The sequence below is a fragment of the Pinus tabuliformis genome, chromosome 2_1, assembly GCF_031772625.1.
Source record: "Pinus tabuliformis cultivar Carrire ecotype Pingquan chromosome 2_1, CPIR1, whole genome shotgun sequence".
Taxonomy (NCBI): domain Eukaryota; kingdom Viridiplantae; phylum Streptophyta; class Pinopsida; order Pinales; family Pinaceae; genus Pinus; species Pinus tabuliformis.
Window position 1 is genome coordinate 499,370,434 of NC_142299.1, and position 25,294 is coordinate 499,395,727.

Genomic DNA, 25,294 nt, shown 5'->3' on the forward strand with positions numbered 1-25,294 from the left:
CTCGAGTTATTGATCAAGGACACATGGCATGATGAAATGAAGCTATATATATATATATATATATATATATATATATATATATATGTACCTATTATGTATTCTTTGTTTGGGGGACACGTCCACTAAATTTATCAACATTATGAGGTGTTGAATGTGTTTTCTTATAAGGAGCAACCCTAACACAAATATATGAACATCAAACTTGAGCATAATGATTTGTGTGATTGTGGTAAACAAAATGAGCAATTGTTGAATTAACATAATGAATATGCAATGTAAGAAACAGCATTGATCTTATCACAGCGCAATAAACCCACTACAATTCAACTTGGACAAGTAAAAGCGCAGACGCTTTGATTAACAAAACCTTCTTCCAGTAACTCAATTATTGATGGCAAACCACTATTATCCTACACAGAGAACAAACGAAAACTAGATCATTCAAAACCATGTGCCCAATTGAATTGATCAACTGAGAAAACATTCCTTGCTCTACAAAACATTCCTTGCTCTACAAAAACATACTTATAATGGTGGAGACAAAAGAGATAATACAACAAATAGGAAACACAGTAGAACAGAATTTTTTTTGTTTTGGTTCTCTAAAGCTTGAGTTGTGTAGTAGCAAAAATGGAAAGACAACAGAGAGGACATGGGTATGCAACATATGCAAAAAGACCAGACGAAAAATGTTGTTAATTAAACCAGCATACATTGATCTTTATCCTTGATCTATCAAGTGCCAAGAGAGATCAAATCCTTTAAGGTGTAAATTTTTTAATCTTTAATATGGATCTAAGCTGGTTGTAGTGTCACTAAACTCCAAACTCCAGGGAACTCACAACTCACAGGTTAAGCAGATATATATAGACATGTAACAATATGATTTTTTATTATTGTTAAGATATTTATATTTGCATTGTAACAATATTTCTACGCAAACATCATAACTATGTCATTTCCATTTATGTGAATCCAAAATCACTATTTATCTCTATATAACTACTTTGATATTAGGTTAATATATCAAATCTTTATTTATGTATAGTAAAAAAATTATATATGTTTTTATCTATATCTGGCAAGTACAAAGAGTGTACGAAACGCAAGCAGTCAAGAAAAATACGATGACATAAACATTATCCATGTGACTAGAATCCCTTTATCATACTGAATTATCAAAGTGACTTTCAGTACAAAGAGTGTACGAAACGCAAGCAGTTAAGAAAAAAAAATATGCCATAAACATTATCCGCTTGACTAGAATCCATTGTCATACTAGATTATCAAAGTGACTTTCAGTACAAAGAGTGTAGGAAACGCAAGCAGTTGAGAAAGAAAAAGTGTCTTGCAGAGGTGCAAGAAATGACTGAGATACTAGAGAGGAAGTCCATTGAACATGACTTTTTATTGAAGGACTGATACCAAACCATTTCAAGAAAAGGCAATGAGTTGAAAGTGTGTGCCAAAATACGCAAGTTCTCAACTTTACATACATTGTACACTCTTCTTATATTGACTTTATTACATTGTACACTCTTCTTGGTATCACAGAGTACACAAGGTCTCAACTTTACTTGCACCATACAATCTTCCTATCACATGGTACAAAGTACATTATTACACAAGTATATGAGTACATATTTATAATATGGTATAAAAAATTATTTCATAATTAAAGACCAACAAATATTTCTTGAAAATAAAGATAATGTATTATGGATGAACAATGTCTACCAATATACCATTCACTAATCCCTTAGCCTATGATATACTGGTAAGCACATTGTTAATACCAGGGAAAAGTGCGATATTAAAACCTGTCTCCCCCAATGATTCAATAAGCTGTGCTCTAACAGTTGAAACAAGGTCTCAACTTTACTTACACCATACAATCTTCCTATCACATGGTACAAAGTACATTTTTACACAAGTATATGAGTACATATTTATAATATGGTATAAAAAATTATTTCATAATTAAAGACCAACAAATATTTTCTGAAAATAAAAATAATGTATATTATGGAAAGAGCCATTTGAACCTTTATCTTTCCCAGGGAAGAACAAAGTCTACCAATATACCATTCACTAATCCCTTAGCTTATGATATACTGGTAAGTACATTGTTAATACCAGGGAAAAGTGCAATATTAAAACCTGTCTCCCCCACTGATTCAATAAGCTGTGCTCTAACAGTTGAAACAAGATGTTGACAAATCAATGCCTGAATTCAAATTCCAACCAGTGTAAAGCCTGGACTATAAATTGATTGAGTTTTACAAAATTTACCTGAAACATTGTAATTCAAAAAATAATAACAATCTATATTTCCTAATATAGGATCCAGTACAGTAACCAATGCCCATGACACCCCCAAAAATACATACTGGCCACATAATTGATTATATACCAGCATCACACCAAAGTTCCCTTTGGAGCCACCTCATATGCTTTGCCTCTGCCGTGCTAACAGCTCCCCTTGGAGCTCACCCTCCAGCAGCGCTATCACAATAGTGTTGGAGAAATGCTTCAATGCTATGAAACACTGAAGATGGAGATAAGTGGTAGTGAAATCATGCCCAAGGATGGCACATGATCATGATCATTACATCGCATTAAAGGTTCAGATCCAGCAACACATCAAAAACGAATCATATGTGATCATTAAACACTGATGGAATTCAAGAATAATCAAGGATAGCCTCTTATTAGGAACCATGGCAACCTGCATTACCCTGCCCCAGTCATTCTATCATCTTATCTCAATATTGTTGCTTTTTTATCCTACTACTTTTGCATCATCAGTTTCCTTGTAACAACAATAAAATTAACTTGTGCGAACATAAGACTTGGTAGGCTTAACTTTTCTAGTGGGTTTATCCACTATATTGTGACACTGGCCCAAAGGATGAGGTCATCCATCAAATGAGTTCAGGAAGACCTTTTCAGTAAGAATGAAGGTGAAAACGGAATAAGTCATAGGAGTGCTTGCTATGAGAATATGGACAAATGAACAACTCGCCCTTTGTTACTTCAAATCTTGGCCAAGCTATAAATTATTCGATGTCTCTCATCTAAACATTGGCCCAAACTGATCAGTTAAAACCCTTCCCATTACATTGCATACCTTTTGAATGTTCTTCATTGTCATTAAAAATATTATCTCGAGTACAAAATTCATTCTAAACGTTCCACCATATATACTCTAAACTATTTTTCCGCTGCATTTTTGGATCCGAGAAGAATTATTAATTAAGCCCTTGTACTAATTTTCTATTCATTGAACATTTTCAAAATCAGAAACACGTTAGACGACCATTCGACCATCTGAAGTCTGAACGATAGTCAGCTAAAAGTTGCTTTCATACACAATAAAATTTTGGTTATGTTCTAAGCGGGATGTGCACAAGCAACTCAACGGTCAAAAGCACGTGATTTCTCTAAATAAATAATAGATTAAACAAACACAAATGGAACCAAATTTTAGGTCTCCCAAACAGTGCAATAACATAGTTACCAATAATTTTATTTGCCAACTTCAAGGCAGGAAAGCACTTCTTGAGGTACAAGTTCATTTGGAAACTTGTTGTCACTTACTAATAAAATCAGTCATTTGTCTATGAAATCCCTGAAAGTAAACCAATGGAATAGTAGAAGGGATTTCACCTAACAAGCCTTGATGACATAAGACAGATTTCAGTAAGTAATAACATTGTTAGATCAAGCTATAATAACTGTGGTTAAGTAACTATGTGGAATACAGGGTAGTTCTGTCAATGAACTGCTGTATAGTATTTTCTATGCATTCATGTTGGCACTAAATTTATCCTACACTTCGAAAATTAGTTTTTGCAGTTAAACAAGGTTCTATAATAAATTACTGAAATGCAGCAGCTGCAATCAAAGGCCTATTTAACCAGCCTAGATAAAGAGTGTCATCTCTTTCTAACAGCGTATAGTTCCCACAATATCCCTCCAAGAGAGACTTGATGGTAGAGTTAACAATTGAGCTTAAGGGGTAAGGCTTAAAACCAGCCATAGTGAATCTGGACTTCCACTTACCCATTAGTTCATGCCTTTCAACTCTTTCAGCTCCTTCACAAGCAATGATATTCACAATATCACGTGCCAAACAGTGCTGCTCAACATTGATTCGTTCCTTGCTTTCTCTTGTAAGAGTCACATCCAGAGATTCAAAGATCGCAGTGTAATAGCTTAAAGTTTCCATAAACCTAGAGAAAAATGGTGCAGTATTGGTGTTAGATTCTTGCTCCACTAATGTCAACACCTTTGGGGCTAATCCTTTTGCCATTCGTATTATCCGATCTCGATGGTTGCTTGTATTTACACTCTCATCAGGCATATGATGGAGCTGAAAGGAAAAGTTCACTGCCAATGCATCCCCAGCTTGATACTTCAGCATATTAACCTGAACATCAGGTCCCATCACAGGCACAGGGTGAAACTCAAAAGGAACATTGCAAATTTCAGCAAGCTTTGATAACCTTTTGCCAACTAACTCTAACCCTCCACCTCGAGCATAATTTGACACAGGATCATCAATGCCGGTGATGGAAACATGAGGTGGACCACGTGGTCTCGCTGCAAGAGCTTGAATTAATGTAACCCACTGGCTACCTTGAGCAATCTGAAAATCAATTATGTGCACTCTATCTTCATCTTTGAATGCTTCTGCGATGGCACCATTTGCAGCCATATAGCCAAATTTAAAATAAGGACAAACTTCAAACAGAACTTGCATATATGAAAGAAGTTCTGGACTTGTAGGCTCTTTGCACCTCAAAGTTTTATAAATTATCGCTCCAGAGGAAGCCATCCTTGCTACAAGGCCTTCTACCATATAAGCACCCAACCTCTGCATTGGGTCACCAGATATTGACACTACTTGTCGTATTTCTGCAATCAATTTATCTATCTTGATTGAGTCATTGTCAGAATCAGCAACAGCTTTTGCACATGCAATTAGCAGTTCTTTTACATCACCGTATGGGATATCAAACTCCAGTTCTTGCTTTTGTTCTTCTGAGGAATTTATGGTAGAAGAACAAATTGTCCCCAGATCTACCTCATTCACTATTTCTACTTTTACATGGTTCGGTGTCATTGAGGAAACTTCTACCTGCTCTGGTTTGGGGTAAACAGATAAGGAGCTTTGGCAATAATTATCAGTTGTGTCATGCATGTTCTCAATATTCCATTCTGAGTATTCTGGAAATCCCTGTTCCTCACACATGGATCCAATGTCAGGATCATCACTTTCAGACACCAGTAATGCTGTCTCTAGTTCCTGCAACATGTATTTCAGATCTTCTTCTTGCTCAGTGCCACTATAGCCACTTCCAGCTGGGCCATATGGTTCCTGTGGTGAATGGAGATAATGTAGACCAGACGGATAATTTTGTAATACTTGTGGTGATGCTGGGCTTCCATTAGATGAACAACTTTGAACTGATGGAGAGCTGTAAAATGAATGTCCCATAGAATATGGCAGAGCTTCATGAGTTGATCTTTGACTTTGTAGAGAATCATTATCATGCAATGGGGAACTTTGGACTGAACCATCACTCATACGATATTTATCACTTGTATAACATTCATGAGCTTGGGTACAGTGGCCCAAGCCATAAGATATAACCTCTTGTGGAGAACAAGGAAAATTTTGGTAACTAGTTTTTGGAGTACCATGGATCCACTCATGAGACCCGGAAGATTGTTCAAGAGAGATGTGAAAATTTTGCTAGCTACACTTGGACCTGGATCCGGTAAGCAAGTGCCAAAAGCTTTATGTGGATGGTCTAAAACGTATTGGGAACTCTGAGTAGTTGCAATCGGCTCTGTCTCAAACTGGACATTCATATCTGGAGATTATGTTGGAGCTATGAAACTTTTTCCAAAGGTACAGGTGATAGGCTTGTGATTGACTAATATTTCTAGAGTTGCCAAACAAATACTTCTCAACTGATCCACTGATTATCACTTGATCATGTCTCCACTTTTCTACATTTTCATGTTTCTATTTTTTGTCAAGGTAATGTCAATGTAGGCACAAATATTCTTTCCCCTGATGCTGTGTTCTCTTCCAATCAGATAGACTCTGCAAACACAGAGGCAGGAATCAGTTATCTAAGACTTCATTCTTGAAACTCGCATACATTTAACTGAATCATTTAGAAATTAGAAGCAATCAACGGTCCTATGTAGATTTTACCACATGAACCTATAGAAAAGTTAAACATAGGTTTTCTAGGAAACCGATTAAAAGCAGATCAGTTAGACCTATTTCGCTATATTAAAGTATGAAGGCATTCAAAAGTAGTATTCTTCAAAATTTCAAGCAAAGAGAATGGACCTACTGTATACATCCAAAACTGAATCAATTCTATTGATAACAAAAGTTACATTGGCGAAGATCTCCCCATACTCCTAGAGTTTAGAACGGATAATTCTGAGTTGTTGCATACTATGTCACTCACTGAAGCTGAGAAAATAGCACCAAATATTTGCCAATAACCCCACGACAACAGAAATATTCTTTTAGGAAACTGATAAATTGTAAGCCTTACCTTTCTCTGCGGGATAAAATGTGAATTTCCAATGAAGTAAACCAGTAACATAGAGCTGGTGAATACTGTCTATATTAGGGTATGAAGGCATTCAATAGTAGCATTCTTGAAAATGTAAAACAAAGAGAATGGGTATACTGTCTACATCGAAGAATGAATCAATTCTATTATTAACAAAAATCACACAGGAGATCTGCCAAATGTACTCCTAGGGTTCAAAATGGGATGACTTTGTGAATTTTCAATGGAATAAACCAGTAACAAAGAGATGATGTGTTGCAAACCATATTTACAAGATTTTCAACAGAAGTTTAAGAAATTACTTGATGTTCAAGTTTTTGAACATGTAAATCAGAAACTTGGTGCTAAGACCAAAGGCAACATCTTAAGATTGGGCAGCGTGGCAATCCTAGCTCATGAGGGATATTGCTTCAATAATAGAGTGATATTCCACCTACAACATCAAACATGATTAGAGCACCAAGATCAGTGATTTGATCTGCCAAACAGCTACCATAGTGATGCCATAATAGCAAGTTTTGTGATAAGGTCCCCAACCTTGCTATCGAAATCTGCCAAGTTTTTGACTGCAAACCAATCCAATCCGTGCATCTGCTGGTGTGGAGGATGACCCCTCAAGATGATCACCATCATCAAAAGTGATCCATTGGTGTCTTGTAACATGAAACCACAATGGATACTTTTGCTCTTGAGCCTACTACCTTGCTACAACAATGTTTTTCTCAGCATTTGACGCTGCACTAGCAAAGGAAGATGAAATTGAAAGAGGGGGGGCAACCACAATAGGGGCATTCCTCCGTGTAGACAACTCCATGTCAACTACCCTATAGCAGTACACAGTTTCGCGAAGGGATTCCATCATGCTCGAGCATTCAGATCATCCTGGATTCATCATCATCAGTGGACATTTTGTCAAAGGTTTAAACCCATTCTGTAGTTTGTAATGTAAATGATTTTAGTATGTAACAACCTAGGTAAACCTATTGTTTTGCTAACGATTTTCATCCTTGGAGGTTTTGTCTCATTGATTCATCTATGTTTCTAAACACAGATGATCGGCAGAGTTTTTCCCTCCAACATCACCCCAAAGCTAGGGTGAATTTTGTCGTCAAGATCTTAGGTGAGTCCTAGTGTTCTAATCGAGTTTTTTGTAAAAGTGATTTGGGAATAATTTTCGCTAATTGGCTAAATTATTTTATTACAAATCACTTGGTCTACTAGATCATATTGAGTCGCAAAATTCGATAAAATAATTGGGGGTTTATAACGAATAGGTTTTCCCCCTTTCAGGTTGAAATGTAATTATCTTTTGTAAATAATATTTTAGATATGGCGTCAAAATATTAGAGAATTGGAAAAATTATTAATCCCCTCGTGTCAATTAATTAAATTTTCTGGCAAAAATAAATTAAAAATCCTAAGCCAGAAATTTAATTAATTAAAGTCACAAATTAAAGTCTTAGGGAAATAAATTCTCCAAATAAAAAATTTGTGGATCATAAAGAAATTAATTTTTTGAGGTCCCCCACCAAGAGAATATTGAAAATTTCAAGAAATTTTGAACCTTTGGGCCTTGATGGTTAAGCCAAAGCCAATGTTTTGAGAAAAATGGCTCTAAATAAATAATTTTGATCATTAAAAATGAATTAAAAAATAAATTCGAAAATTCCTCGAAAATAAATATTTATTTTCAACAGTGGTGATTAAAAATTAATCAAATATTTATCAACGGTCAAGATTACTTTGAGAGGAATCAAGCCAACTAGCCGTTTGGAGAATTTATTTATAAATAAAAGCCATTTGCTTCTCAAAGGATCCGATCTTTGAATCATGTACTAGCTCTGAAAGCTCTCTTGTAATTTTTTTGCAATAATAATAACGCAAAAGTCTTTGCAGTTTTCATTGATGGTGGTGTTTCTCTCCTACTTCTTATGGTAATATTGTTCCTAATGCTTTGTTGAATAGTATTTTAGAAGTTGTTGATCATTAGCCTTCGTGAAATAACTTATTGCACGAATATCTTGCATAAGTTATTGGATCTAAGGTAGCATTTTAATTCAAATAAATTAGCATGTATTTCTAATTTTTTTAAGATTATATTGTCATTTTATGTCTCTATTGATCTGACAGCTTGATCTTGAGTGTGCAGAGATCTTTTATATTCGAAAACTTGGGCGTGAGGGGAAGTCCTCGATTGGACTAGCGAACTCCCAAGAAATAAGAACTGAAGAGTCTTCCTGATTAAATCCCAAGACTTATCTAACGAAGTTTCTCTTACAGGGTTTCTTGGCTAGTACTTCATTTAAACTCATTTATTTTTTATATGTTGTGTTTAATTGATAGATCTGGCCAAGAAGAGTTTGATTATATCAATCTGGGAGCGGAATTGGCCTCATACTCCATAGGGTCCAATAGATCTGTATTCTATTTGTATCGATAATTTTAATTAATTTGTAAAATAAATTTAAAATTTCTAACCTTTGGGGTTTTGGGTTTTAATTTTACTTCTCTATATACTTGGGATTTGTGTTTTTGTTTTTCTCGTGCAGGTAGAGATATGAGGTTGGTTATTCAAAGAAAATTTTGGGGTTTGAGACAGATCTAGACCCTGGAGGGCAAGGTTTAGTCTCAATTTTGATTTGCAAGGTCAAATAACACAAGATTATTCAATGAAGGAGAAGATCTGGAGTTAGCAATATTTTTTGTGAGATTGGGGCACAGTTTGAGGCTTGGGGCCTAACGTTGCCTTCCTTAGCCCTGTCGTGAGTTCTCCTAACCCTTTTCCACCTCCACTGCCTCATATCTCCCTATCGCTGCCTCTGTTTAGCCTATCGCAGCCTTCCCCAGCTCCTCCGCTGCCTAACGTTGTCTCCTCCCTTCTCCGCTCATCCTGCCATAGCCTCATCCCTTCTTCGCTCAGCCTACCACAACCTCGTTCCTCATCCGCTGCCTCCTCTTCCCCTGTCGCAGCTCCTTTATTCCCTTATCCTCCCTGCAACAACTCCTTTCTGCTCTTGGCATACCCTCATCCGCAGGCCTCCCCTTTCTTCATGCATTGCCCCTTCACCCTTACCTTAATGTTGCCCTCACAAATTTTGCAATCATGGTGACATAAATTTGAAGCATTTACTGAGTTAAGTCAAGATATTTGGTTCAGATCTGAGGTGTGGGTGACTTGATTTGTTGATCTGAAATGAGTCTTCAAGCCCTAGGGCTTCCTGGTGCATTTCTTCTAACCCTTTACCTTATCATTTCAAGCGAACAAAATTCATATAAGAGTGCCATTAAACACACCTAACACTAAAGAATCTTTAAACATACTTGGGCATTTACTTAATTAGGTGATTGTCATAAAGTTTTCAAAGGGTTGATATGTTTGTTTGCAGTAGGGATTCCTTGTTGTCATAAGTCTATTTGTTGTTCTTATTATCCATAAGCCTAACTGTTGTCATAAATTGAATCTCTGAAATTTTAAGTAATTTTAGCTCATTGGTGAAAGAGAATTGTTTGCATCATCAGTAAGATTGAAAGTATCTGTTGGCATTGGTATTTGAGAATCCTAATATTTATTATCTTTATTTGAGTTTTATGATCTGAAATTGCACATACACAACCTCACATCCTAAAGTACATTTGTTTCACTTATTTGATCAAAAAGATAAATATAAGGACTTTTTGGCATCTAATGTTCTAATTTTCTCAAAAGTATTCTTGTTTCATTGATTTGTGAAAGATAATTGTGCTAAAATCTAGTTCTCTCTAAGCTAAGTAGCATTGAATGAGATTTTCTCCAATTGCATATCATTGAGTAATTTATGATAATTGATTGAGATCTAATTGCATATTGGGCATCTCTTAGATAATTTGTTTTAGAATTTCAAGCAATTGTCATTGGCATTTTAAAGTACTCTATTGTGGATCCATGGCAAATTGTGCATCTTTCAATTATAAAGTTGACTGAGTTCCATTTTATCTTGTTGGCACTTCCAAAGTTGGCATAATCAAGATTGTCTAATCGAAATTTCTTGAATAAGTACTTGGCAAAATAACTCAAGATAAACCATAATCTAAGTACTTGTAAGACTTTAACAATCTTCCTCTGATAATCTTCCTCTAACTTCGCATTGCATTTGCATCCTAGGATAGTCATGCATATCAAAATTTACCTCCAAGCATAAGCTTGGTTGATAGAGAGATAGGAACACATTTTCATCTTCTCTTGAGAAGTCTAACCTTTCTAGTATTATAAAGTTGAGTGAGTTCCATTTTATCTTTTGGCACTTTCAAACTTGGCATAATCAAGATTGTCTAATCGAAATTTCTTGAATAAGTACTTGGCAAAATAACTCAAGATAAACCATAATCTAAGTACTTGTAAGACTTTAACAATCTTCCTCTAATAATCTTCCTCTAACTTCGCATTGCATTTGCATCCTAGGATAGTCATGCATATCAAAATTAACCTCCAAGCATAAACTTGGTTGATACTAGATAGAGAGATAGGAACACATTTTCATCTTCTCTTAGAAGTCTAGCCTTTCTAGTATTTAAAACGGTGACCTTGCAGTCGTCAGAACCACAGTCTCTGTAGTGTCGGAGGCATCGGATACGTTAGATTTCAAGGAGAGAGATCGTTAATCACACCCTCGTGTGCTTCACCTTGACTTCTCTCTGCCACTTACTATAGAGTTTAGGTTCAATATAGATAAAGATCAAAGGTCATACTTAGACTAGGCATTTAAGTAAAATCAACCAAGATTCTTGCATTTCACATAGGTCCTAGGAATTGCATTTCATATAAGATAGTTACGCATTAAAGCAATAGTTGTCCATTCGATGCTTAGTCTTAAAATTTGTAAAGCAAGATTGTTGACTCCATAAGACACTGGTTTCAGATCTATATATCTAATTGAATCCTTAATCTTGCTAAATCTAAACAAGTGCTAGGCCACTCAACTGTCTCCCGGACTAGTCGGTTCCCAACTTGTCCTTATTCATTCTATTTCCATAGGGTCTACCCCCCATAGCATGTTGTTGAGAGACAGCTTAAACGGAGAGGTTGGGAATTAGGGTGATTGTCCCCCGACCTGAGTCATTGTCGCGGTGCCTATACATTTTGAGCGACAACATTTTTTGGTGCCGTTGTCGGGGACCAATTTTTGGACCTTGGCTTTGCGACATTTGTCTTAATCATTTTCATATCCTCATTTCTCATCCTTTCATCTCTCACCGGGATAAGTTTATTGTCCTTGGTTTCTTTTACTAATTTCATTCCTAGCATCTTGGGTTCATCAAAGTTAGATTTTTGTTCGAGTGGCGACTCCATTTCTTTCATCTTCTACAAGAGTGTATACTAAAAGACATCAAAGTAGCTTGGTTAATCCTGCTCCGGATCCTAAAAAGGCTCTCAGAGTTTGATTACACAAGCTCTCTTCCTGTACACTTCTTGTTAATCTCAGACAAGAAGCTCTCTATGATATCCATTTGCTTTTTCCTAACCCGACCGAGCACGACATCATGGACGTGTTCCACCCTTGTAACTTTGCTAACATTCAAGGTTATCCCAATGATCTTCTGGAGAATGGGATTAACAAATTGCCCTCTTTTCAGAGAAATAATGCAATTAGTGTTAAAGCTCATTTAAAAGCTTTTAGTTCTTAGTGGGGTAAATATGCTAGAGGAGCTTATTATAATCACAAAGATGTAAAGATGAGCCTCTTTATTCTTACCTTGGAGGGTGAACCACTTGACTTACCTGCAAATGACCAAATGCTCAAGTTGTTCTTCAAAAATGACATCTAATGCCATAAGGCATCCTCTGTATTGTATTTCTAACCCTATTCCTTGTTATTTCAGCATTTCACTTTTGTCTTTAGACTAGATTTACAATTCATGTTAGTAGAATTGTTATTGGATACAAAACTTCTATTTCATGTAATTAATGTTATATAGTGATATTTGGATGGACGCTAATTATATGAATTTGTGTGTTGCTTGGGTGCAGATTGTGGATTCTCACATTCCTTTGGTGAAGCAACTCGTCCCCAAGTAGAGCCAGATGTTGACCACTCCATGTCAACTAACCTATAGCAATACACTTTTTCGTGAAGGGATTCCATCATGTTCGAGCATTCAGATCATCCTGGATTCATCATCATCAGTCGACAGTTTGTCAAAGTTTTAAACCCATTCTACAGTTTATAATGTAAATGATCTTAGTAAGACCATAATGTATGTAACAACCAAGGTAAACTTATTGTTTTGGTGACGATTTTCATCCTAGGAGTTTTTTTTGTCTCACTGATTTATCTGTGTTTCTAAACACAGATGATCGGCAAAGTTTTTCCCTCCAGCCTCACCCCAAAGCTAGGGTGTATTTTGTCATCAAGATCTTAGGTGAGTCCTAGTGTTCTAATCGAGTATTCCGTAAAAGTGATTTGAGAATAATTTTAGCTAATTGGCTAAATTATTTTATTACAAATCACTTGGTCTACTAGATCATATTGAGTCGAAAATTGGATAAAATAACTAAGAGTCTATAACGAATGGGTTTTCCCCATTTGAGGGTTGAAATGAAATTATATTTTGCAAATAATATTTTAGCCATGGTGCTAGAATATTAGAGGGTTAGAGAAAATTATTAATCTGCTCATGTGTCAATTAATTAGATTTTCTGGAAAAAATAAATTAAAAATCCTAAGCTAAAAATTTAATTAATTAGAGTCTAAATTAAAGTCTTAGGGAAACTAAATTCTCCAAATAGAAAATTCATGGGTCCTAGAAAAACTAATTTTTGGAGGTCCCCCACCAAAGGAATATTGAAATTTCAAAAAAATTTGGACCCTTGGGGCCTTAGTGGTTAAGTCAAAGTCAATTTTTTGAGGAAATTAATTCAAAATAATTAATTTTGAGCTAATTAAAAATTAATTAAGAGAGAAATTCGAAAATTCCTCCAAAATAAATATTTTTGACGGTGATGATTAAAAAATAATCAATATTTATCAATGGGCGAGATTACTTTGACGGGAATCAAGCCAACTAGTCATTTGGAAAATTTATCTATAAATAAGAATCCATTTGCTTCTCAAAGGATCCGATCTTTGAATCGTGTACTAACTCTGCAATAATAATAAGGCAAGTCTTTGGGGTTTTCATTGATGGTGTTTTTCTCCTATTTCTTATGGTAATCTTGTTCATAATGCTTTGCTGAATAATATTTTAGAAGTTGTTGATCAGTAGCCTTCATAGAATAACTTATTGCACAGGTATCTTAAATTCGCAGGTATCTCTAATTTTTTGAGGATTATATTGTCATTTTATGTCTCTATTGATCTGACAACTTGATATTGAGTGTGCATAGATCTTTTATATTCGAAAACTTGGGCGTGAGGGAAATTCCTTAGTTGGACCAGCGAACTCCCAAGGCATAAGAACTAAAATCCTTTCTGATTAAATCCCAAGACTTATCAACAAAGTTTCTTTTACAAGTTTTCTTGGCTAGTGCCTCATTTAAACTCATTTATCTTTTATATATTGTGTTTAATTGATAGATTTGGCTAGGAGCGGAGTTAGACTCATACTCCTCAAATCTAATTAATTTGTAAAATAAATTTTAAATTTCTAACCTTTGGGGTTTTGGGTTTTAATTTTATTTCTGTATATACTTGGGATCTGAGTTTTGTTTTTCTCTTATGCAAGTAGAGATCTAAACTTATTCAAAGAAAATTTTGAGGTTTGAGACAAATCTAGGCCTTGGAGGGCAAGATCTAGTCTCAATTTTGATTTGCAAGGTCAAATAAAAAAGATTATTCAGTGAAGGAGAAGATCTGGAATTAACAATATTTTTTGTGAGAATGGGCACAATTTGAGGCCTTGGGGCATGTTACCCACCACTTCGTGGGTGATATCCCCAGAAGAAATTTTTCTCCATGATGGACCTCAGTCGGCAACCAGTAGCCACTTTCAACGTCTTGCTAGCTCGTTGTGCCATTTCTCTGGCACCTAATCCAGCCATGTGGTCCCTCACCCACTTGTATTGATCGTATGTTTGAAGGTGGGCCTCCCAAAATTCTGGATATGGATTGACAGGGAGATTTGGCGAAAAGGGTGGGCTTAGTTTGTGCTCTTGTCCCCTTGATCCCTTTTGGATGTTACGCTTGGATCTTAGTTCCGTGGGATCTCCTTTATTGACCATTTGGTTCTAAGGTGGTACTACTTAGGAAACCCTGACTTTGGGTGCATGGTCTCGCTGCTTTATCCACATATATTACTCCCTTTCCACTCACTATACCCCCCCATTCATCATTTTTCCCACCTGGGTCCACATTTCCATTCTAGGTTCACATAGGGCTAGCTTCCCTATCCCCTTACCCTGACCTTGGGTGCTTGGAATGATGCTTCGGAGGTTGAAGCAACTAAAATAAAAAGAAAAAAAGAATAATTGGCCACATTTAATAGGAAATTGTACCACAAAATGCAAAAGATGGTCGGGACAAAAATAATTAGCACGTGGGAAAAAGGCAGTACATGAACTCTACCCCAATCCATGGTCGTCACCCTGGTTCCATAGGAACTAGATGAGCCTCCTTTATCATTCAGAAACCCATGATTGTCCCAACTCATGGAGGGCAATGAACCGCCCTACCTAAAAGGGGGTAATCATTGCTATATCTTACACATCATGCTCTTGTCCTTTAAGCCCCAAATAGTTAGTTAAAGAAAATTCATATAAGGAAAAAGGCATATAAAGAAGGGTGTAAAAATCAAGGTCGGGGCACCTCATGTACCACGACAGCGCCCTCCTACACATTACATAGCCAAGCGTGGGCTTACCCTTATCTAGTTACCCCTATGCCCCAATATGTGGCCTAGGATTGCCCCTCTCATTCCCTACTCCATTCCACTTATTTATCACTTGCCACCCCCATTAGAAGGATGTACCTTGGACATACTATCCCATTTAAGGGCGAAAATCACCTAATAAGGTACTTGGTTAACTACATTGGAGCCTAGAGACACTAGCACATGCTAAAGCCCACTGCGGAAGGGCATGCTATTATGAAGTGCCCACTTTGTTATCCATGGTTTGTAAACTCTTTTACATGATTATTTTAATGATTGGTTGTACTAAAAGCCTAGGGGACACATTGGATCTTATGCAGGATTAAAGGTGATTTCCATTTGGTTTTGGTCTCCCTATACGGGATCCTAACCCCAAAGGTCTACATTGGCACATATAGGGTGTGCATAGAGAGCCATTTACCTCCACAGCAGTAGACAACACTCCACAAATCTTCATCGATGCTCGGAGACTACTAGCGATCCACTTTTGGGATGATGGTGATACACTTGGTACATTATGTCTAGCAGGCCCCCACAAGAGCCCCACACTCTTGACAGGTGTCCCAGGACTTGTACGATGTCATGGCAACATTCATTCCACCACTCAGACCCTTGTAGAGGTTCTACAAGCATCTCCGATTCATATAGAGACCCATGGGATCATTTATGTGCCCTCAGACCCACTGGGAGCACCACAAGTCTACTACTTAGAGAACTAGGGGCCACCCCCTTGTCCATCATATTCTGAGGAATTTATTCCTCAGTGTAGCACTTCAGGACATTATTAGGCCTTTGGATGGCCCCACGACATGTACATATTATTATTTGGCCCCTTATGAGGCTTACTTTTCCACTTGTGAGCTAGTTTGGTGGGCTTGTCACCAATAGGGGTTTTATTTGAATATTATTTTATCATTAGGGGCTAATGTAGGCCCATAGGCTAATTTGAACTCCTTATGAGGCTATATATTGATGTTAGATACACTCATTTGGATCATCACTTGACTTGGGATCTCTCTAATCATAGAGAACTTCACATTTTTTTCCTTAAGAGGATATTCTTGGAAATGGATGATTTGGGCTATTTTTCTTGTCTTGGAGCTTTGTCTTGCAAACAAAATGCTGGTTGGATATACGCTATAACGTTGTAAGTAAGTTTTCACATTGTTATTCTTCTTGTTGCATACTGCTAAATTAGGGTTAGTTGCTGCATAATTGAAATGTGGAATTAAGCATGTTTTAGCTAATGTAATGTATGGGCCAATGTTATATGAATGAAATGTCCTAGAGATTATTTGTCTTGATAAGCTTGCATCATTTTCTTTGAAGCATAAATGCTTGAAGGTCACTTTCCTTTTCTTTCCCTCAACATTAGATGATGCTGACTATCCGGGCCTCCTTGATCAAGAAACCAAGTTCTTACTCATCATCATCCTTGACTCCATATCCCCAAGTGTATTAGGCACTGATCCCTAAAAAGGGTGGTCATCTCCCTCACCTTTTTCACCTTCTACCAAGTTTTCCTAGGTCTAGCCCTCAAAGGTCACCTAGGGCATCAATGTCCCAGGAATTGACCCAAGGAAAAACTTTGATCTCCTATAGGCTACTGCGTTGGTGGGTCCCCTCCCTCTCCTCCAAATTTGAGGCAATTCTAATGGTGGAAACTCCGGGAATCCCAAGCCCTAGCTCTAAGATCAAATTTTGCCTGGGCATCCTCAAGGCTAGACCTCAACAAGATCAATTCAACCTTTTGAAGTAAATATTCTTGTTTGGTCCTTTCCCTTCACCTTTTCCAGAATAGAAACATCATTGGTTATTGCATTCCATCCCCGAAACTGAGCTGGGTCCACTTGGCCCCGTGTGGTCCCGCTTCTCAATAAAAAAAAAATTGTTAAGGACCATTTGGTAATCCAAGTTTCCCAAGGATTATGGGGATTGAGAACCTCATCTATAAGCCTATTCCTTCTCCCTCAACCCTCCAATCCTCACCCCTTACCCCTAGAGGACCAAGTCCCTTGCTTAAAGAGCAAGCAAGTTCCACTCTTCACTCCATCATTGGGAAAGAGTTTCTAAGGTCACTTTCCACCTATCCATTGACATATACTTTACAAGTGATCCCTACACTATCGGGACTCCTCCCATCAGTGAAAGTCCATAAAGAGTAGGGAGACCGAGTTGTGGTGACAATGGGCTATGCCTCTATCGTTGCCCTTAACCTAGCAGTTGCCCTCTTAGGAACCCCTTTTAGCTCCCTACTGGTTTGAGTGGTAATATTTCTGGCGCCGTTGCCGGTGACATGAAACGTGTGTTTTGTTCCTAATACGACATATTGACATATCATTATTAGCGACTCCATTGGATGAACAAAGCCCTAGTTCTTCATTGAACTTCAAAGTCAATGCTTGTAGGTTGAAGCAAGCATTTTTTAAGGCAATTTCATTGACCCTGGCGACTCCCATGTCATTAAGGACCCAGCAACATGTTGACCACATATTTTCCCGCCATAGATATGACAAGGACCCCAAGATTCCCTTCATCGAAATCCACGAAGAATATGCCAATGTTTGATGGAGATCCACATTCCGGCCAACCACATGGTAAGGTTCATAAGGTACCTTTCAAAGAAAAATATAACTCAACCTTATGACCAAATGGAATTGTTTGTCCCATCCATTGCCCCAAGTACTAATTGGCTTGAATCATGTGAACCTAAAAGCATTCCTTCTCTTTCGATGTTGACTACGCAGTTCTTGTTGCATGAAGGGCTGAGTTTCCAATCACATGAAGACATATCCCAAATGTTAGATATGGGCCTTCGAGAGGAGGAAGTTATTGAGTATGGTTTTATGTTTGAAGAAGTGCCTCTTATTGCTGTGTACTTTAATAATAAGGCCAAGGGAGAGACTTATGAATTGGAAAGCATATCCTCTAAGGACAATGAGGACGATCTCAACCCCGAGAGCCCTCAAATATTGCAAGAATGGATGATGGAATGTGAAAAGCATTGCAGGAAACTGATGGCCACATATGACTCTCAACAAATTTTCTCCCACTATTGTGAGCAATCGAAAAGGCTCTGTAACCCGAAAAGTATATATATAGAGAATCCTACCAATGACCTTCTTCTTGAGGCATTTATTTGAAATCATGTAGTAAAAACCTTGGAGATCATTCTTCGAGAACGAATGGAGGAAAAATCCTCCCTGTCTAAAGATGGGAATGAATGGCATTCTAACCAACACCAAATATATATTGAAGAATTTGAGGATTCTGAGGAAAATCATGATAGTCAAATAAACGAAGGATCTATGAGTGACTTTGGGGCCGTTGATCGGGGAATTAGGTGTGATTATAGAAAACCCCATGGTTCCTCAAGTCCATAAGAATGAGCTAAAGCAAGAAAAAATTCCTATACCCCTTCCGAATAACAATGTTGGTCCTTATGAAGCCCTTCCTAGTGATTGGAAAGGTCTTTTATTTATGTTCCAAGATGATTCAATAAACAAGAGCCTCCCAAGATTGTGGGAAATTATAATGACTCTAATATAGAAGAAATTGAGGAGGATGTTTCCCTAGGCCATACCACCGATAAAGGGTTTTTCTCCATGTTTGAGTGTTCTTCCCCTACCCTTGAGATAGATGTCTGTGATGATGTTCATCCCCCTAGTTTTGATGAAGAACTGATTTCCCCTATAAAGAACCAGGAATCATGGTTTTCCCCCAAATACGATGATGAGCCCACTTCTTGTTTCCCAATGACCAAAACAATATCATCCTAAATATGTAAGAGTCTTTCACCCCTTCTTACCCTAAGTATGATAACCCTAAGATAGTTCTCCATCAAAGATTCATATATTGGTTTACTGACATCTCCATCTCCTGGTTGAAGGGTCAAACCCAATCGTCTACACTGGTGTCTTCTTCTTCTTCCAGGATCCCTTTCTATGGCATATGGATCTCTTGTTTTCCCACCTCCCTCCCTCACAACCTCTCATATTATTATTCCCATTGTCGAGTCCATTGCAAAAATAATCATGGAAGCATGCATTCTTATATTGATTGATTGACATGTTGGTTGCATTGGGTCTATGATTATACCTAGCACTTGACATTGTATCATATGCATAGTAGAGTAGGATGCATGGCATGCTGACTTTTGCATTAGAAATAACATCATATGATATTCCTCATGATAGATAGATGCGTATTTTATTTCTTGTTGCTTTATGGGCTAACATTAAGCATGGGTGATCATAAGACACCGTGAAAAAACATGCTGCCCCGTGGCTTTGAATCTTTGACATGTGCAGATAATAGGTCTACGGTGACCAAGAGATTATGAGAGTTCTTGTGACCTCACGTTCAAGCAGCGTCGTCCACCCCTTCGAGAGATCACGTCCCAGTTGGAGCCAGATGTTACCCACCACTTTGTCGACGATATCCCCAGGAGAAATTTTTCTCCATGATGGACCTCAGCGAGCAACCCCTTGCAGCCTCCTGCTAGCTCGTTGTGCCATTTCTCTGCCACCAGAGTCAGCCATGTGGTCACTCACCCACCTGTATTGATCGTATGTTTGAAGGTAGGCCTCCCGAATCTAAAGGTATGTCTTGTCATTTGGTAATTAAGTATTGGGTTTACCTATCATGGATACTTCTGGATATTGATTGATGGGGGAATTTGGCGGAAAGGGTGGGCTTAGTTTGTGCTCTTATCCCCTTGATCTCTTTTGGATGTTACCCTTGGACCTTAGCACCGTGGGATCTCCTTTATTGACCATTTGGTTCTAGGGTGGTACTACTTGGGAAACCCCGACTTTGGGTGTGTGGTCCCACTCCTTTATCCTCATATATTACTCCCTTTCCACTCACTATACCCACCCATTCATCATTTCTCCCACCTGGGTCCACATAGGGCTAGCTTCCCTATCCCCTTGCCCCCACCTTGGGTCAGGCCAGGAACGATGCCTCGGGGGTTGAAGCAGCTAAAATAAAAAGAAAAAAGAATAATTGGCCACATTTAACAGGAAATTGTACCACAAAATGCCAAAGATGGTCGGGACAAAAATAATTAGCACGTGGGCAAAAGGCAATACATGAGCTCTACCCCAATCCATGGTCATCACCCTGGTTCCATAGGACCCTAGATGAGCCTCCTTTATCATTCAGGAATCCATGATTGCCCCGACCCATGGAGGGCAATGAACCGCCCTACCTAAAAGGGGGTAATCGCTGCTATATCTTATACATCATGCTCTTGTCCTTTAAGCCCCGAACAATTAATTAAAGAAAATTCATAAAAGGAAAAAAGAATATAAAGAAGGGTGTAAAAATCAAGGTCGGGGCACCTTATGTACCACGATTGCTCCCTCCTACATATTACATACCCAAGTGTGGGCTTCCCCTTATCTAGCTACCCCTATGCCCCAATATGTGGCCCAGGATTTCCCCTCTCATTCCCTACTCCATTCCACTTATTTATCACTCGCCACCCCCATTAGAGGGATGTACCTTGGACATACTATCCCCTTTAAGGGCAGAAATCACCTAATAAGGTACTTGGTTAACCCCTTTAGACCCTGGAGACACTAGCACATGCCAAAGCCCAGTATGGAAGGGCATGCTATTATGAAGTGCCCACTTTGTTATCCATGGTTTGTAAACTCTTTTACACGATTATTTTAATGACTGGTTGTACTGGAAGCCTAGGGGACACATTGGATCTTATGTAGGATCACAGGTGATTTCCATTTGGGTTTGATCTCCTATACGGGATCCTAACCCCAAAGATCTACACTGGCACATATAGTGTGTGCATAAAGAGCCAGTGGCGTCCACAGCAACAGACAACACTCCACGGATCTTCATCCATGCTCAGAGACTACTAGCAATCCACTTTTAGGATCATGGTGATATGCTTGGTACATTATGCTCAGCAAGGCCCCACAAGAACCCCACACTCTTGACAAGTGTCCCAGGACTTGTACAATGTCATGGAAACATTCATTCCACCACTCAAACCCTTGCAGAGGATCTACAGGCCCTCAGACCCACTAGGAGCACCACAGATCTACTACTTGGAGAATAAGGGGCCACCCCCTTGTCCATCATATTCCAAGGAATTTATTCCTCAACATGGAACTTTAGGACATTATTAGGCCTTTGGAGGGCCCCACGACATGTACATATAATTCTTTGGCCCCTTGTGAGGTTTACTTTTCCACTTGTGAGCTAGTTTGGTGGGCTTGTCACTAATAGGGGTTTTATTTGCACATTATTTTATCATTAGGGGCTAATGTAGTCCCATAGGCTAATTTGAACTCCTTAGGAGGCTATATATTGATGTTAGATACACTCATTTGGATCATCACTTGACTTGGAATCTGTCTAATCATAGACAACTTGACTTGGAGGATATTCTTGGAGATGGATGAATTTTGATGAATGGATTTGGGCTATTTTTCTTGTCTTGGAGCTTTGTCTTGCAAAGGAAATGTTGGTTAGATATACTCTATAACATTGTAAGTAAGGTTTAAAGTTGTTATTCTTGTTGTGGCATACTACTAAAATTAGGGCTAGTCGCTGCATAATTGAAATGTGGAATTAAGCATGTTTTAGCTAATGTCATGTATGGGCCAATGTTATATGAATGAAATGTCCTAGAAATTATTTGTCTCAATAAGCTTTGCATCATTTGCTTTGAAGTATAAATGCTTGAAGGTCACTTTTCTTTTCTTTCTCTCAACATTCGATGAAGCTGACTATCTGGCCCTCCTTGACTCCATGTCCCCAAGTGTATTAAGCACTGATCCCTAAAAGGGGTGGTCATCTCCCTCACCATTTTCACCTTTTACCACTTTTTCCTACGTCTAACCCTAAAGGTCACCTAGGGCATCAATTTCCCAGGAATTGACCCAAGGAAAAACTTCGATCTCCTATAGGCTACTGCGCTGGTGGGTCCCCTCCCTCTCCTCCAAATTTAAGGTTATTCTAATAGTGGGAACTTCGGGAATCCCAAGCCCTAGCTCTAGGATCGAATTTTTCCTCGGCATCCCCAAGGGCTAGACCTCAACAAGATCAATTCAACCTTTTGAAGTAAATATTCTTGGTTGGTCCTTTCCCTTCACCTTGTCCAAGATAGAAACATCATTGGTTGTTGCATTCCATCCCGAACCTGGGCTAGGTCCACTTGGCCCCGTGTGATCCCACTTATCAATAAAGATTTTTTGTCAAGGACCATTTCGGAATCCAAGTCTCCCAAGGATTATAGGGATTGAGAACATCATCTATAAGCCTATTCCTCTCCCTCAACCCTCCAATCCTCACCCCTTACCCCTGGAGAACCAAGTCCCTTACTTAAAGAGCACGCAAGTTCCACTCTTCACTCCATCCTTGGGAAAGGGTTTCCACAGTCACTTTCCTCCTATCCATTGACATATACTTTACAAGTGATCCCTACACGACCGGGACTCCTCCCATCGGTGAAAATTCGTAAAGAGAAGGAAGACTAAGTTGTGGTGGCAGTGGACTAAGCCTCCACCATTGCCCTTAACCTCGCAGTTGCCCTCTTAGGAACCCCTTTAGATCTCCTGCTAGTTTGAGTGGTAACAGGGCCTAGCGTTGCCTTTCTTAGCCCTGTAGTGGGTTCCCCTAACCATTTTCCACCTCCATTGCTTCATATCTTCCTGTCGCTGCCTCTATTTAGCTTGTCGCAGCCTTCCACAGCTCCTTCGCTGCCTCTATTTAGCCTGTCGCAACCTTCCACAGCTCCTTCGCTGCCTCTATTTAGCCTGTCGCAGCCTTCCACAGCTCCTTCGATGCCTAACGTTGTCTCCACCCTTCTCCACTCAACATACCACAACCTCATCCCTTCTCTGCTCAGCCTGTCGCAACCTCATCCCTTCTTTGCTCAACCTGTCGCAACCTCATTCCTTCTCCGCTCAGCCTGCCACAGCCTCATACCTCATCCGTTGCCTCCTCTTCCCCTGTCGCAACTCCTTTATTCTCTTATCCTCCCTATCGCAACTCCTTTTTGCTCTCAGCATACCCTCATCCGTAGGCCTCCCCTTTCTTCATTCGTTGCCCCTTCACTCTTACCTTAATGTCGCCCTCACAAATTTTATAGTCATGGTGGCATAAATTTGAAGCATTTACTGAGTTAAGTCAAGATATTTGATTTAGATCTAAGGTGTGGGTGACTTGATTTGCTGATTTGAAAGGAGTCTTCAAGCCCTAGGGCTTCTTGGTGCATTTCTTCTAACCCTTTACCTTGTCATTTCAGGCAAACAAAATTCGATAACAGTGCCATTAAACACACATAACATTGAAGAAACTTTAAACATAAATGGGCATTTACTTAATTAGGTGACTTTCATAAAGTTTTCAGAGGGTTGATATATCTATTTGCAATTGGCATTCTTTGTTGTCATAAGTCTATTTGTTGTTCTTATAATCACTAAGCCTAACTGCTGTTATAAATTTAATCTCTAAAATTTTCAGTAAATTTAGCTCATTGGTAAAAGAGAATTGTTTGCATCATCAGTAAGATTGAAAGTAATTGTTGGCATTGGTATTTGAGAATCCTAATATTTATTATCTTTCTTTCAGTTCTATGATCTAAAATTGCACATACACAAACTCACATCCTAAAGTACATTTGTTTCACTTATTTGATCAAGAAGATAAATATAAGGAGTTGTTGGCATCTAATGTTCCAATTTGCTCAAAAGTATTATTGTTTCATTGATTTGTGAAAGATAATTGTGTGATCCGGATTTAAATAGGAACGCAATAAAATATAGAGATAACCATAAAGACAGATATGCAGCGAAAATAATACTTCATTTCATTAATGGAAAATACTAATATATGCTTACAAATAGAAATAGAAATAACCCAGCTAGGGCGATGGTAGCTTATCTCTGAGAAGAGATGTGTCGGCTACATGCCTCTGAACTGTTCCGAACTGTGTTTACAATGAGGCTCGAAGGCCTATTTATTATTGAGAAACAATGGAAAACCCTTCACATTCCAAAACCTAACCCTAGGGTCGCAAATTGGTTGTATTATCTTCGTTTGACGCGCATGATAGCCCGTTGGAAAGATCTCTCCGAGGACTACGACAGAAAAGACGATTTTTATCAGAAAAATCGTTGACGGTAGATTTCCCAAAAAACGTCGTTTACGGCCTCAAAACGGCTCCGGAAGTTCAGGACCCGAAAAACTACTAAAAATAGTAAGTTGTGCTACAATTAAGGAAACTAAAAATGCTAAGAGAAACAATGGTGGGGGTCCAGGTGGACTTGGCAGGTGGCCACCAAGATCCACCTGGATCATTCCTCCCCCCTTAGGAAGCAATGGTCCCCATTGCGTTGAGTTCCTCCATGAGATGAGGAAACTTTTGCTGAACTTGGTCCCTGGTGAGCCACTTGCCCTGGTGAAGGAGTTGGCCTGCTTTGACAACTCGATACAGTTGGATATTCTGTTGGCGAGTGTTCTTGACCTGTGTGTCCATGATTCGATCAGTTGCAGCTTGTTCCATGCAATCTGCATTTAATTCTATGGGTGTGAGCTGTTCTGCAATGTCGGATGTGTCTAGCAACGGTGGAAAGTATGGCCGAAGGCGGTCCACATTGAACACTGGGTGTAGGCCAAGGAATGGGGGAATGCTGAGCTCAAATGCATTGTCTCCCACAGCCTTAATAATGGTGTAAGGACCATATCGGAGTGGTCTCAGTTTCCGATAGGCTCCAGTAAGGCGTTCCTTTTGCAAATGCAACCAGACTTTGTCGCCCACTTGAAAGTTGTGTGGCACTCGATGTTGATCATGTCGCTGCTTGTACTTGGCA

At 38.6% G+C, this 25,294-nt stretch overlaps 1 pseudogene across 1 annotated transcript in view; it reads right to left on the reverse strand.

The window, feature by feature from the left end:
* Nucleotides 1-3,498: 3,498 nt before the first annotated feature.
* Nucleotides 3,499-25,294, reverse strand: part of LOC149201121 (scarecrow-like protein 21 pseudogene) — a 106,096-nt pseudogene continuing 84,300 nt past the window's right edge. The window contains exon 3 of the transcript XR_016253861.1: nucleotides 3,499-6,118. The product of XR_016253861.1 is annotated as a scarecrow-like protein 21 pseudogene (transcript). The remainder of the gene's footprint in view (nucleotides 6,119-25,294) is intronic.